At 36.2% G+C, this 13,699-nt stretch overlaps 1 pseudogene; it reads right to left on the bottom strand.

The window, feature by feature from the left end:
- Positions 1–7,982: 7,982 nt before the first annotated feature.
- The window catches only part of LOC149226641 (GDSL esterase/lipase LTL1 pseudogene), a 43,755-nt pseudogene continuing 38,038 nt past the window's right edge, over positions 7,983–13,699 (bottom strand).

Raw genomic sequence — 13,699 nt, 5'->3', positions numbered from 1 at the left:
CTGGAAGGTCACTAAAGGAGCCCTGGTAATAACAAAAGGAGAAAAGGTTGGTACATTGTATTTATGCAATGGTATCTCTAATTTTGTTAATTCTTTAACCTCTAGAGGAGAATAGACGACATTGTGGCATCATAGGCTCGAGAACATGAGTGATAAGGGGATGTAGATTCTTCACTCAAGAAATTTGTTTCCAGGTTTGAAGCATGTTGATTTAAAATTCTATGAGAAATGTGTTTATGGAAAACAAAAGAGAGTCAGATTCCTCAGAGTTTGGAAAGAAAAGAAGAGAGAAAATTTAGAGCTTGTACATACAAATGTATGGGGACCTACTCAGGTATCGTCTCTTGGTGGCTCTCGTTATTATGTTACATTTATTGATGATCCAACCAGAAAACCTGGATTTATTGTATTCGAAATAAATCTGATGTATTTTGATACTTTCAAGAAATGGAAAGCTTTGGTTGAAAATGAGACAGGAAAAAGGTTGAAGTGTCTCATATCAGAAAATGGAGGTGAATATTACATAAAAGTGTTTGATAGGTACTGTTCAGAGAATAGAATTGACAGAGAGAATATAGTTCCAGGAACACCACAAGAAAATGGTGTGTTAGAAACGATGAACAAGACAATCATGGAGCGTGTAAGCTGCATGAGATTGCATGCAGGATTGCCTTTAAAATTTTGGGAATATGCTTTAGATACTGTTGTTTATCTAATAAATAGAGGGCCTTCAAGTTCCTTGGATGGTGGTATTCCAGAGGAGGCATGGACAGGTAAAAAGGTAAACTACTCATTTTTAAAAACTTTTGGTTGTGAAGCCTTTGTCCACATTAAGAAAGAAAATAGAACAAAGTTTGAGGCAAAATCAAAGAAATGTACCTTTATTGCATATGGTGTTAATGATTTTGGTTATCGCTTTTATGATTATGAAAAACAAAAAATCATTAGGAGCATAGATATCATATTTAATGAAAAAGTTTTGTATAAGGATCAAATGCAGGAAAAGAAACAGGAAAAGAAAACAGAGAATACACAGTTCTTGAAGACATCACAGAAAAAATGAAGGTGCCTGCAAATCATAATGATCAACAGCCAAAACAACAACAACAACCACAATAGCAACAAGCACCTCAAACACCTGAAAGTGGTGTTAGAATATCTACCATGATAAGTAGACCCCCTGAACAATACTCTCCTTCATTATATTATGTATTGTTGACTGATTTTGGTGAACTAGAATGTTATGAAGAAGTAGTGCAAATAGAAACCAGGAAGAAGTGGGAGCAAGCCATGAAAGAGGAGATGGACTCCCTAGCACATAACTAGACTTGGGACTTAGTCAGGTTGCTTGTAGGTAAAACAACGTTGTAGAATAAATGGGTTTACAAGTTGAAGGAAGAAGATGGAGGTAGAAAAAGGTATAAAGCTAGACTTGTTGTGAAGGGGTTTGCACAGAAAAAGGGTATAGACTTTGATGAGATATTTTCTCCTGTTGTTAAAATGACTTCAATTAAGACTACTTTAAGTCTAGTAGTAGCCGAGGAATTGCATATTGAGCAATTAGATGTAAAGACAACCTTTCTCCATGGGGATTTGGAGGAAGATATATATATGTAGCAACCACAAGGATATGAGGTAAAAGGGAAGGAGAAACTAGTGTGCAGGTTGAAGAAGAGCTTGTATGGCTTAAAACAAGCTCCAAGGCAATGGTATCTAAAATTTGACAAGTTTATGTCTGAACAAGGTTATACTAAATGTCACTTTGATCATTATGTTTATCTCAAAAGGAAAAATGATGCCAACTATATTACATTGTTATTGTATGTAGATGACATGCTTGTTGCAGATTCTAACATGCAAGAAATAAATGTTCTCAAAAGAAAATTGGTGAACTCATTTGCAATGAAGGATTTGGGTGCTAAAAAACCAATCCTTGGTATGAGAATAACTAGAGATAAGAAGAATAAAAAATTAACATTGTCTCAAAGTGAGTACATAGAAAAGGCGTTGAAAATATTTAATATGCAGAATGCAAAACTAGTTAGTATACCTTTGGCTAGCCATTTCAAACTAAGTAAGGAGGTGTGTCCCAAGAATCAGGAAGAAATGGCTTATATGTCTAAACTTCTATATGCATCAGCAGTTGGAAGCTTAATGCATGCAATGGTCTGCACAAGGCCTGATATTGCACATGTAGTGGGAGTTGTAAGAAGGTACATGAACAATCTAGGAAAATAACATTGGATGGTAGTGAAGTGGATTCTCAAGTATTTGAGAGGTACCACAAATCAAGCATTATGCTTTGGTGGTTCAAACATTTCTCTACAGGGATATGTTGATGCAGATATGGCAAGTGATAGAGATAACAGGAGGAGCACAACAAGGTATGTGTTTACTGTAGGTGGAACAACTATCAGTTGGGTTTCAAAACTACAAAGTGTTGTTGCACTCTCAACAATGGAAGCAGAGTATGTTGCTGCTACAGAGGCTAGTAAAGAAATGATTTGGTTACAAAGGTTTCTGGATGAATTGGGTAAGAAGCAAGATTTGAGCAGGTTATATAGTAACAGCTAGAGTGCAATACATCTTGCAAAGAACTCTACATTTCATTCCAAGACAAAACATATACAGATCAAGTACCGTTTCATATGGTCAACGTTGGAAGATGGACAGTTGAAGCTGGAAAAGATACACACTAGCCAGAATCCTGCAGATATGTTAACAAAAGATGTAACCAGGGAGAAACTGAGATTCTTCTCAATTTCAATTGGTCTTCAAGTATGATGAAGAAGACGAGAAACATCCAGTGCCAAAGTGGAGTCATTGTCCAAAAAATGGAGCAGCGGTGAATTTGTTATAATCAGTCTCCAAGTGGGAGATTGTTGGGTGTGAAGCCTAATTATCTTCTTTATTCAGAGGTATCACAACATTTGACCCCAGTTCGTAATGCTGCCCATAAAATGTGTACTACCAAGGGGGTCCAAGGGGGGGCGACGACGATTATTTGGAGCCCCTCCTGGCGGGGGATCGGGGACAATGCCCCTGAAGCTAAAAATAGATGTAAAATTGCCTTATAAAATGTTGTAATTTCATAGTCAATCTGGGCCATTCATTAAGCGAAGATTTGACGGTAGAAGTTATGTTTAATTTAGGGTTTTTTTTCCCTAGAAGGCAACCCCTCTCTATAAATGAGGGAATTATATTACATCTATATAGATCTGTATTCGGAGTGAGAAAGAGAGAGGAGATTGTGTGAGATCGAGAGGGAATTACAACGGATCTACTGTAGGTTGTATCTCTCTAGTTTGCTGGATAATATAAAAGGAAGGACTGGCTGTTTCTCCGCGGACGCAGCCCAAACTGGGTGAACCACGCATCTTTGTGTCTCTCTTGTTTTATGTGTTTTTTGTGTTTATATTTCTGCAATATATTTTATGTGTTCCATTGATATGTAATATATTATTTTCTAATATAAACTGCGATAACTGATTAGATCATGGACACACATATCAAGAACATTCACCAGTAGAAGATCCAACTATATCGAGTTGTCAAAGCTGGCCAACTCCTGCACCAAGGCAAGTGGCTCACGAGGGACCAAGTACAGCAGAAGTTTCCCCATCTCATGGAGGCACTCAACACAATAGGGAGCATTGCTTCCTAAGGGGGGAGCATTAATCTAGGTGGATGTTGGTGGCTACTAGCCTATTCCACTTGGACTCCCACTACTGCCTCTTTTAGTTTTTTAGTTTCCTTAATTGTAGCACAATTTACTATTTTTGGCAATTTTTTGGGTCCTGAACTTCCGAAGCCGTTTTGAGGCCCTAAACGAAGTTTTCATAAAATCCAAGGCAAACATGATTCTTTGACTCATGTTTTCCATGCAAAAGTTGTAGCCCTTGGATATATATTTCTAACGAAGTATTGTGTGCATCAAATTGAGATCGCATGCCAACATTACAACCCTAGAAAGTGGATGTACCAATTTATCCAAATGAGGTCCATAGTTTTGGCGCTTCATCTCCTAGGGTTATACTTTTGGATGTTTAGCGTTTTCTATTGTTTCACAATTCAGAGGCATATAGCTGCCACATCTCTTCTCAGAGATAAGTTACCATTGCCATGTTAGTTTTATGTCCATTCTGTTTATAAGAATATTTCACTATTTTATATTCATGAAATGAAGTGTTATTTCTGTTGCATCTTTGTTTTTATGGTTATATATGTAACTTCTTGTGTTTTTGTTTAAGTTCAGATAAAAAATGTATGTGTTTTCTCTCAAAAAGTTACTAAGTCATGATTTTTTATATGTTTCATTTTGGCATTATGATTTTAATTTTATGCAAGCAGAATGAATCGAACTGCAACCAAAATAGAAGAATGCATTCCCATGAATTTATGGAAAGAAATGTTCAATCCAATGCTCAAACTTAGGAGGTTGTGTCAGATCGTCCTCCATCTCGATTTGTGTTTCACAAGGGGAGTGGTACTGGCTGGCATGATTTTCCCAGGGAGACGGTTGAGGTGCATAAAAAGTTTCGTTGTGGGATTGATAACTTGTCTATTGTGGAAATGTGCAGAGTCTGTAATGAATCATATCCTAGCATACATGTTGTGAGATGGCGTGAGAGGGGTGCTCACCATTTTTCTCGCTTTAATAACATGGATCCTGATGAGTAGCCTGAGGTGCTAGGAATTTTTCACATAGGTTGAATAAATGCTAATAGCATGAGTGAATCAAATATTGCAAGTGATACATCCCTGAGGTTGGAAATATAAATATTGTGGACATACGATTATTTTTCTACAAGACATATCTTTGATTATGAGGAACCTTCCACAATGTGTGGAACAAATCAATTTTTTGATTGTAAGGCGACGTGATGTTGAGTCCAAGTATTATGAATTCTATGTGAAGAGGCAGTGTGTTATGGATGCATTAGTATAAAAACTTTAGATGGATAAATATTACAGGGATGTTGAAATCGGTATGGATTATGTTGTTTCTCTACCAAAAGGACTCACTGATGTGTCTAACAGGTTGCAGTATGTGGATATTGATCTGGGTGAAAAGTGAGAGTCAATGAGGAAATTGGTATAAGAAAAATAGATGGATAAATATTACAGGGATGTTGAAATCGGTATGGATTATGTTGTTGCTCTACCAAAAGGACTCACTGATGTGTCTAGCAGGTTGCAGTATGTGGATATTGATCTAGGTGAAAAGTGAGAGTCAATGAGGAAATTGAAATGTTGGGGGCTGGTGGTTTGTATTGTTATCCATCATCATTTCTCTCTCATATTCCTAATGAGTGCAAGGAAGTGGAACAAATACGAAGATTCATTGAAAGTGCAGATTCTATAAGAAACGATGTAGTCGAATGGTTGGATATTAGCACATCCCTTGCCAATGATTATAACAGTGAGGGGTTGCTGGACATGGCCTTCCCAACTTTGTTTCCCACTGGTGATGGTGATTGGTTGCAACCACATATTTTTAATCTTGAAATGCATGAATATGGTTTGCATCTACTTAGGTATTGTGATTAGAGATTTGGAAGCCATCCTCTGTTTCGTTATTTCCTGTTAAATATGATTATGAGTCATCATAACCAGGGAACAACTTCTTTCTTCTTGAAAAATAATTTCAATGAGAGTGCACCTACAACTGTTCAAGGGTTGTGTCAGTAGCTCGGGGATCTTCCTTACAATAAATTGGCAGACAAATTAATGTGTTTTGGTGTTGTATTAGGGGTACAATTGTTGGGTGTGTGTTATATTCTTTCCACGATTAGCCCCACACATGAAGCGGGGGTGGTAGTCACCCCTTCGTGCGCGGGGCACGAGGGTCGTGGAAGCCCCCCATGTCGAGGGGTTTGCAGGTGGTGGCAACCTCCCCCTGTCTGGACCCTATATTAGGTGGTCAGACCTACCTATGGTTTTGTGCATGGGTTTTTCACATGTTTTTGGGCATGATGGTTTTCTTCCCATGGTATCTTGTAGATCCGGTCAAGGGAACTATGGTTATGTTCTAATGCAGGGTTAATGGATTAGGGTTTATGGATGCTTATTCATGTATATATATGTATTGTAACACTGAAAGGAATATAATGAAAAATCAATTTGGTAGTCCTAGTTTTGGGATCTAGGGGAAAATCTCTGTGTATATCTGTTTTATGTTTTATGCTCTCGCCATTGTTTATTTTCTGTTTTTAGAATTCATATGCAAGTAATTTATGTATAGGGTTAAAACATTCATTTGGTATCAGAGTTGTTTCGGCTTCAATGGAATGCCTTTGTTGTTGATGGATTTTCTCGGGCCTGTGGTAGACCCTGTTCAGTGGGAGATCTACGGGATCAATTCTTGTAGTGAAATAATATGGCGAGCATTGGAAAGATAGAGATCACGAATAATTATTACTAAATGCAATAAACTTATTTTTCTTTAAATAAACTGTCATCAACTTTTATGATTTCCACTGCCACGATAATATTAAGAGAAATCCAATGACATGCAAATTAAATATACTACTAACTTGTCTAGAAAAAACTAAAACTAAATTAAATGAACTTTACTTTAAATTCATATTTAATAATGACTAAATAGAGTATTTCCAACATAATTATAGAATGGAATAATTTGGATAACCTGGATCAAATATTCTCACTGGCGTTGTCAGTGCAATAGCAGGATAATATCCAAAAACTTACCATCTAAATATACTAATAAATATAATTTATATACAAAAACACAATATCCAATAACCGACTAGCTAAATATATTAATAAATATAATTTATATACACAAATTTAAATTAAATAGGCTTTATTCTACATTAAAATTCAATATTGGTCCTAGAGTATTCCCTAAAACTGCTTCTACTTTGTTAAGAACTCGTCTTCCTTAGAAGTAAGGAAACGAGTTAACATCCCAAGACCCAGAGGCATCTCGCAGGAGTGAAAGCCTACCCCCTTACGAACCACCAACGAGTTATTCTAGTTGGTGTGATTTTCCTTGAATTACAGTGATGAGTCAGCATGTATTCATGGTTAGTAGTTAGAGACGGTTGTCCTCACTGCTAGATTGACAACTGAGTTATGATAGGTTTTCCCACTTGTAGGAAAAAAACATTCAACATAGGAAAATTAATACGTTTCAAATAAAAAATATAATTTAATCAAAATTTTAATTATTTTTATTTAATAAGAAAATTAATAATTTTATTATAATTTAAACTTCCATAAATCAATCTTCCATACAATGATTCAATTTTTATAATGATATTGTATAACTAGCAATTGCACCAAAAGGTACAAAAGAACGCCAAAAAGTGTAAAGGAATATCGATGGGAGGAATGGAGAATGTGGAAAGCTCTATCCATATTCTCATTTTTTTTTTCTAAGAAAGATGTGGAATCACGTTGGTGCTTGAATGAGTTGTGTTGGATTTTGAGTTCATCTCATGAACATAAATTTATCATGTTGATGTTGGCATGACCGTTAAATTTATAACCTACAGGATTTCCCTTATAACCTGGCAAGATGAATCTTAATTATTTTAAATGGTTCCACTCCAAACTTTTATGTAGAGATCAGGGTAATACAAGTGATATACAATACAAAGAGAGTAGCCAGGCATGGAAAAGGTAGACATGTGGATAATTGGAAGTCTCTCTTCTTCATCCGTAGCCGAGAGAAAAATATTGTTATACTAACTAACTAATAAGGCCAATTATACCTCTGAGAATATTTTGATGAAGAAAACCAGAGGAATTGATATAGTCTAACAGGAAGCTGATGATGGACAAAAGGTGATGGTATAATTGACATGGTTGTAGGTGAAAAGGCTAGAGGCATTGTCATCGTCGATCATAGATATAATCAAGTGTCTCTCGCGTTCTCAAATCCTGGAAAGTAATATACCAATCAATACATGATCATGAGATGCATGAGATGAAAAATAAGTAGCGGGCTAATAAATTTATGTATTACCGCATGCTTCAGGGTTGGATACCAATTCCATGCCGACTGAGAAGCTATCAACAAATGTATAAATGTGGCCACTGAATTGGGTATTGAGTTGATTCACTATAGTCCTTAACTGTGAGTTAAACAAGATTGAGGCATCGCATTGTAGAGTGGGATCGCACTCGCCATTGTGACTTCTCATGGCCTGCTCTATAGGAGAACATCCCATAGGCCCCACACCCGTCACCATAATCCTCCGTGCTCCCAACTCGTGCAGTGTCTGCATCCAAACTTCCCAATTAGATAACACTCATAAAATACCTTCGAATTTTTCAAAAGTGTTGTTTTCCTTTTAAATGTTCATAACTGTCTAAAAAATAAAACTACTAGAAATCCAAAATTTATCTGCTATATAAACACAACACCAATTAAAACACATATATAATTAACAATTACCGCCAATTGCTTCTTATACTCTGAAATGATAAACCATGTGTAAGCAGGCAAGAAGTATTTACGAGATCTCAGGGAGAAAGGAACGAGGTAATAGTTGTTCACATAATTATTTCCTCCCAGAGTGATGCTCACTAGACTTCTCGTAACAAGCCTGTCGAATGCAGGATGTCCAATTATCGCTGCAACTCGGTTATGATATTCTCTGAAATATGCAAGTTGTAGTGACACTGACATTATGATAATATCTACCTGTAAACAGTATTGTACCCATATAAATCAGTGCTACTTCCATTATCATGTTGGGGATAAAATGAATTAAAATTATAAATATAAGTTGATCATACAAGTTGTGGGGCAAGCGACCTTGAAAATCCGTGAATACTTGGTGGGAGAACAGGTATGAGGCTTCCCGTGGTCACCCGTGTAGCTAGAAGTACCAATTATACACTATCAGATTCTGAATCTATATCTAATTGTGTGTGATGGATATACATTTGAATTAATGAAGGGAGAGGAGATGCAATATGGATTATATTGAGATTAAGAGGCACCCCTGTTGATCATTTCCATGTAGCGGACAAGAGATTCTTCCTTCTGTAATCTCATTCCCACATTGAATTTTTCAATGAAGTCCTCCACCCATTTCTTTAGATCATCCACCCCAACAGAAGTTTCCCTCTTCAAGCTTCCCATGCACCTCTCGACTCCCTGCAATGGCACTAAATATTCTTCTTCATAACCTCGATTGACAGAAGGGAAGAACGAATGTTTCTTGATCCACCAGGGTTTTTGGGGGTTGAACAGAGATGCCTCGCAAGAAGGGGATGATGTCCCTCTATGATTTTTTTCCACACCGATTTAAATGTTTCCTATTTGCATTTTTGGCTTACCCGGAGAGATTTGCGGGTTTCTGTGCGTGCTCACCTTTCAACAAGTAAAACAAGCAGAAGCCAATAATTTATTCTATTGATCATCAACAATTTCAATACCCAACATAAGTTTCCATTTTGTTTCTTCTAAAGAAGTTGTGCATTTTTCAACTTCCAACAAAGGGGTAGCGAATCCACTATCAGTCACTTCAGCTTCTTCACAGTCATTGTGAATTATTTCATTGTCTTATGGGAATTAATATTAATATAATGCTTAGCTTCATCTTCAGGTAACTCCTAGCCTCATTTTTACCATTCATATTTACCTACGCTTTCATATTTCTTGTACTATTTACGACTTAATACAATGTCAAAAAAACTGAATACAATTACACAAAAATCCTAAAAGACATGTCAAATAAATTTTAGCTATTTTGGTTGACTAGGGAGTCTAGCTATCTTGTAACACTAATATTTTCAAATGTAAATAATATCCTTCATTGAGATCCTGATGTTGCAATAGATTGCATTTATTGTGGCATTGATGATGTTGATTTCCAGCTTGACAGTGCGCTCCCTTGAGCGTCGAATGATCTTTGGATTGAAGGGTATGGAAATGGTGTTTGATGGTTATCTTATGTGGAAGGTTGGTTTCAAGTTAGTTCATTACTATTCAAGGAATGCATAACATATTAAGTATTGAAAATAAATACGAAGAATTGAGGGAGGGAGCGATCCACGTCAAATAAAGTTTGTTCTGCAACTCGTCGTGTGAGGGGTGGTCTCGACCAATTTCATTGACTCACAATAAATGGCGATGGTCGTCCAACTTATCGTTGGGTTTGTTGTGGGAATAATTGGGCGTTAAATTAAATTTAAGTCGATGCAAGCCGCCATAATTGGAGAATATGGTGAGAATGAAGAACCAAACTTCCAAAGGCATTACAAGCGTTCTTGTAGGCAATCACCCGCCAGTCACTTCCCTTCACGCTCAGTTTCACTGCGTAGCTACTTCGAAGATTATAGTTGCACCCTGCCATCCGGCAGTCCGCGATATCGCCCCGAGTGAATCGCAAGCTGTGAGAGCAATCAAGTCCACAGAAAGGAGGAGGACATGTGTCAAAGTTTAATTGAAAGGAGGAGGACGAAAAGTATGCGCTCTGATTCACTGTAATGAACAGTATTTGCACATAGAACCCCATAGAAAAAACGCATTTGACGTAATTACAAAGAAGAGTATAAATGGATATACAGTTCTAATGCTTGTAATGATTAACCATTAATACATAACTATAATCATTAACTATATTCTTATGTTATAATAATAATAGACTATGTATTTGGCAAAAGCAATGGATCGAATGAATTTATAAGCATAATCAGGACCACTGTAAAATAGCCTCAGTACTTATAGTAAGAGAACTAACATTTTAGTCTATTTGAATAAATGTTTTAGCGCTAGTGGACGCTAGCTCACAGGACCTGCGGAGGAAGTGTGTCCACACATAGAGTGTATGAAAGAAGTTTTTTAAACATTGTTGTGCAGAGCATGCAATGCAGAACAAGCATGGGTTGACACAGAAGGGTGGGTGAAATACACACCCCACTTAATTAGTTGTAGAGAGAGGCAGATATACATCATTTATGACTAAAGTATTAGCACCAATCATATAAGTCCACCGTTTGCTTCGGTGGTATTTCAAACAACAAATATGCATTATTTAATTCTAAAATATTGGAAATAAAACCTTTAGTACCAAGTGTGGTGATTCACACATTGAAAGGTTCCTCCGCACAACGAAATTTCTCCGCTTTACTTAAATAGAAATAGTATACATTATTTACAATTATAGTATTATCAATAATATGGACATAAACAATGTTATTATCTACACAATTCAAACTTGAAATTTTCTTTGCTACAAACAAAACTTCTACCCAATGAAATGTCATTTTGTACATAACTTTGTGTGCACTCTGCACAACTTTTACTCACTTTACTACTGATATGAATTATCTATAACTAAAGTATTAGCAAAAAAAGTGTTTAGTACAAAGTGCATACATCCGCACAAAATCACTTTTGCATAAGAGCATAAAAAATAGATATTCAAAACATTATTTACAATAAAAACCTTATCAATAATAGAAACATAAACAATGTTATTATCTGCATAACATTTACTCAATTGCCTTTAATTCCATTTTGAAATTCATATTTTTTTTAATAAATGATTTGATGTTTGGAATATGCAATTTTATGGGAGAATTTTAATTATTAAAATTAAAATTATATTGCAACATAATTGGCTGGTAGGCGAGTATATTTCAACTCATGGTGAAAGTCCATCGATAGAAATTTATTTTTCTAATTTTTCAATGGCCTGGATAGAGTCTTGGAAGAATATTCTTTGTCTAAAAGGACGATGGATGGTTGGGATGAGAAGGAGGTCGAAGAGGCGTCGAGACATAGCGACAATGGATCAAAGGGTCATCTAAGAGCGAAGGGTGGGCATGCTGGCAACAATGGCATGTCAAGAGGCAACCAACAACAGTCAATGTTGGCCACCGAAAAAAAGAGAAAATGTATTTCGATCGATGGAGTTCAAGTGTTGTGGAAATGGATTGAGCATGGCATGTCAAGAAGGAACCACATGTTACCAAATGGAACATTTCAACACCAAAGAGAATATGGGTGTTTTAAATATGGAAGAGAAGAATGATTTGTGTTGTTTCTTAGTCGAGTTTGTCTTGTGTATTGCTAGACACATTCCCTGACTAGGATTGATCGGATTTCCAATTGAGGGGGAGGGATAGTGTGCAAGCATGGAAAGAGGAGGGGAATGCTTGCAGACCTAGGAAGAGGTGAGTGATTGGATAATTGTGTGTAGGTTATGGTTCTGGATTAAAAAAAAAACTGTATTTTTCTTTTTGGCTGTCTCGGCTCATTATAGTGATAGCATAAAAGTGGTATTGAAATTGGGATAGGTATGAATTTTATTTTCATATGATTTGAGTGTTTTTATTGTAATGAGTGGATGTAATAAAGGCACATGCGATCTTATCAAATTTTCAGCGACTCTAGTGATTGAATATTGGCGACGTGTGACAAGTACAAAGTAAGAGATGACATTGTTTTTTTTTTTGTTTAGACACTAGAATTTGTTATGACATGTTTAGAATTAGAATCATGTTTCTTTGATATGTAATGTCGTCTGAAAAAAAAAAAAAATGATTTACATTTCAGAGTCTACTGAGGAGCAACACTATATGCGCATGGAGGTGAGGTGGGAGGAAGGGGCAATGAGTAAGGTAAAATTGAAAAAAACGTGATTGGAAGAAAGTAGAGGAGAGTGATAAGCGTGGTGCAAAAAGAAGAGAAAGAATATTTGAAATGTGATTTGAGCTGGGGTGAGTGTGATAGTCGGGTGGGCGGAGGTTGGGAAGTTTGAAATGTAGCCAGAGCTGCACTGAGTCTGGGGGTTGGAAGGTGGGATGGAAATGTAGAGGAGTTGGATAAAATTGTCAAACCGACCCTGACATAGAAGGTGTCGCGGTGTTTTGGTGGTTTTTGAAAGAAAAAAACGTATTTATAAATATGTGCTTGCATTTAGGTTTTTTTTTTTTTAATGTTTTAGGAAGGATATATTTTTTTACATGTCTGACATGAAAGTTTGAACGTTTTAATACCTAGAAAGAAGAGAAGGTGATGGTGGCACAAAATTTAGTTAAAAAAATTTTCTATTGGTGGTCGAACGTGGACACTGTCAGGTGGACGAAGGTCGGGATGGTTAACTATAGAAGTTAGTTGGTGGGGAGGAGAACCTCGGCATGCATGGTTTTGGCCATACTCATGTTTTCAGCGTGGGGGGAATGTAATATGTAAAATGTTTTTTTTATCACAATGTTATTTACGAAGAATAGTTAATTGAAAACAAATTAAAAGAAAAATGAAATTGATTTTGAGAGAAGTAAAACATTTTTCTATTGCTGGTGGGACCTAGAGATAGTCGGGTGGATGGAGGTCGGGATTCTTTATGGAATATGTTAGTTGATTCGGAGGGTGAGCCCGACATACGCGTTTTTCGTCATACTTCTATTTTGGGCATGCAAGGGGAAATGTGATTTAAAAATGTTTTTTTCCCTGCAAATGTTATTTTCCAACATTGTTACTTGAGAAGACGTTAAAAAAGAAGAAAGAGTATTTTTTTTTGAAGATTGGAAAAATACTTGTAAATGTATTAAAAAAAGTTGTTTTCAAAAATGAAATATTTTTAAAGAATGGATGTTTTTTTTTATGATGTTGTTTCGAAGAAAATGTTTTTTTTAACAAATATTTGTGTAGTATATTTTTTAGGTTTTTAATAGGGTGGTTTTGATGTTTGAGATGATGCAAGTACGATAA

This window comes from Pinus tabuliformis, chromosome J (assembly GCF_031772625.1).
Source record: "Pinus tabuliformis cultivar Carrire ecotype Pingquan chromosome J, CPIR1, whole genome shotgun sequence".
In the NCBI taxonomy this organism is placed as follows: domain Eukaryota; kingdom Viridiplantae; phylum Streptophyta; class Pinopsida; order Pinales; family Pinaceae; genus Pinus; species Pinus tabuliformis.
Note: the sequence above shows the minus strand (reverse complement) of the source record. Positions and strands in the feature narration are given on the sequence as shown.